Raw genomic sequence first — 2,642 nt, 5'->3', positions numbered from 1 at the left:
TTATTATTATTTGAAAACTCCATAACCATTTGATATCTGCCTGACTGAGATTTACAAGGTGACCATAGCTTGCTTCAAGCCGACAATCTCCGTGGGATCGACCCTTACTCACGTAAGGTTTTATTACTTGGACGACCCAGTGCACTTGCTGGTTAGTTGTGCGAAGTTGTGAAGTTATGTTTGGACCATGGTATTGTGCACCAGTTATTGGCGCCATTGCCAGGGAGAGAACGAACAACAAATTTTACAACCTGAGTAACAATTTCGCATACCAAGTTTTTGGCACCGTTTCCGGGGATTGTTCGAGTTTGGACAACTGACAGTTCATCGTGTTGCTCAGATTAGGTAATTTTCTTTTTGTTTTATTTTCAAAAACTTTTAAAAAATCTTCAAAAATTTTTCATCTGTTTTCGAAAATTATTCTAAATTTTTAAGAATGAATTCTAGAGTTTCATGAAGCATATTGAAGCCTGGCTGGCTGTAAACCCATATCTAATTCATTTGGAATGGGGCTTCCACTTATAAGTATATGAAGTTGGATGAAGTATTAGCTGTTGCATGCCTGATTTATATCCTAAAGCTGGCTGGCTATTAAGCCATGCCCAACCCTTGGATTGGAGCTTTAGGCCAACATTGAAAGATTCCTGAAATTCTTATTAAAAATTTTGAATTTCTTATTTTTTTTCCTATATGTTTTTCAAAAAAAATATACAAAAATCTAAAAAAATTAATAAAATCATAAAAATAAAAAATATTTTGTGTTTCTTGTTTGAGTCTTGAGTCAATTTTTATGTTTGGTGTTAATTGCATACTCATCTTGCATTTTTCGAAAATTGCATTCATGCATTGCATTCATCATGATCTTCAAGTTGTTCTTGATAAACCTTCTTGATTGATCTTCATAGTATATTGTTTTGTGTTGTATGGTGTTTTTCATATGCATTCTTGCATTCATATTGTCTAAGTATTAAAAATTTCTAAGTTTGGTGTCTTGCATGTTTTTCTTTTCTTAAAAATTTTTCAAAAATAAGTTCTTGGTGTTCATCTTGACATTCAAAGTGTTCTTGGTGTTCATCTTGACATTCATAGTGTTCTTGCATGCATCACATGTTTTGATCCAAAATTTTCATGCATTGAGTCTTTTTCATGTTTTTCTCTTTCATCATTAAAAATTCAAAAATAAAAAAAATATCTTTCCCTTTTTCACTCATAAATTTTCGAAAATCTGAGTTGACTTTTTCAAAACTTTTTAAAATTTAGTTGTTTCTTATGAGTCAAATCAAATTTTCAATTTAAAAATCTTATCTTTTTCAAAACTTTTTTCAAAAATCATATCTTTTTCATTTTTCTTATTTATTTTCGAAAATTTTAAAATTATTTTTCAAAAATCTTTTTCTTAATTTTTTTCCATATTTTCGAAAATATCCTCAACAATTAATGTTTTGATTCAAAAATTTCAAGTTTGTTACTTACTTGTTAAGAAAGATTCAAACTTGAAGTTCTAGAATCATATCTTGTGATTTCTTGTGAATCAAGTCATTAATTGTGATTTTAAAAATCAAATCTTTTTCAAAACTAATTTTAATCATATCTTTTCAAAAATATCTTTTTATCTTATCTTTTTTAAAATCATATCTCTTTAATCATATCTTTTTAAAACATATCTTTTTCAAAAATTTAATTTTAAAATATCTTTTCTAACTTCTTATCTTCTTATCTTTTAAAAATTGATTTTCAAATTTGTTTCAACTAACTAATTAACTTTTTGTTTGTTTCTTATCTCTTTCAAAACTACCTAACTAACTATCCCTCTCTAATTTTCGAAAATACCTCCCTCTTTTTCAAAAATTCTTTTTAATTAATTAATTATTTTAAATTTTAATTTTAAATTTTTTCCCTCTAATTTTCGAAAATCATCAACTCCTTTTCAAAAAAAATTATTTTCGAAAATTCTCTTCTCCCCCATCTCCTTCTATTTATTTATTTATTTACTAACACTTCTCTTCATCTCAAATCATTGCTCTTATCCTCACCCTTGTGTTTGGATTATCCATTTTTCTTCACTCTTATTCCCTTTTCTTCTTCTACTAACAACAAGGGAACCTCTATACTGTGGTAAAAAGGATCCCTATTATTATTTTTCTATGCCCTTCTTTTTCATATGAGCAGGAGCAAGGACAAGAACATTCTTGTTGAAGCAGACCCTGAACTCTTGGGATAAGCTGGTCAAGGCTTTCTTAGCCAAGTTCTTTCCTCCTCAAAAGCTGAGTAAGCTTAGAGTGGATGTTCAAACCTTTAGACAGAAAGAAGGTGAATCCCTCTATGAAGCTTGGGAGAGATACAAGGAACTGACAAAAAAGTGTCCTTCTGACATGCTTTCAGAATGGACTATCCTGGATATATTTTATGATGGTCTGTCTGAATTAGCTAAGATGTCATTGGATACTTCTGCAGGGGGATCCATTCACCTAAAGAAAACGCCTGCAGAAGCTCAAGAACTCATTGACATGGTTGCTAATAACCAGTTCATGTACACTTCTGAGAGGAATCCTGTGAGTAATGGGACACCTCAGAAAAAGGAAGTTCTTAAAATTGATACTCTGAATGCTATATTGGCTCAGAATAAAATATTGACTCAACAA

General features: G+C 30.1%; 1 non-coding gene across 1 annotated transcript; it reads right to left on the bottom strand.

The window, feature by feature from the left end:
- Nucleotides 1–2,270: 2,270 nt before the first annotated feature.
- On the bottom strand, nt 2,271–2,378 carry LOC112745778 (small nucleolar RNA R71). Its single transcript, XR_003173689.1, has one exon. It is a non-coding gene; the product is annotated as a small nucleolar RNA R71 (small nucleolar RNA).
- Nucleotides 2,379–2,642: the final 264 nt, after the last annotated feature.

This window comes from Arachis hypogaea, chromosome 14 (genome assembly GCF_003086295.3).
Source record: "Arachis hypogaea cultivar Tifrunner chromosome 14, arahy.Tifrunner.gnm2.J5K5, whole genome shotgun sequence".
NCBI classification, from domain to species: domain Eukaryota; kingdom Viridiplantae; phylum Streptophyta; class Magnoliopsida; order Fabales; family Fabaceae; genus Arachis; species Arachis hypogaea.
Note: the sequence above shows the minus strand (reverse complement) of the source record. Positions and strands in the feature narration are given on the sequence as shown.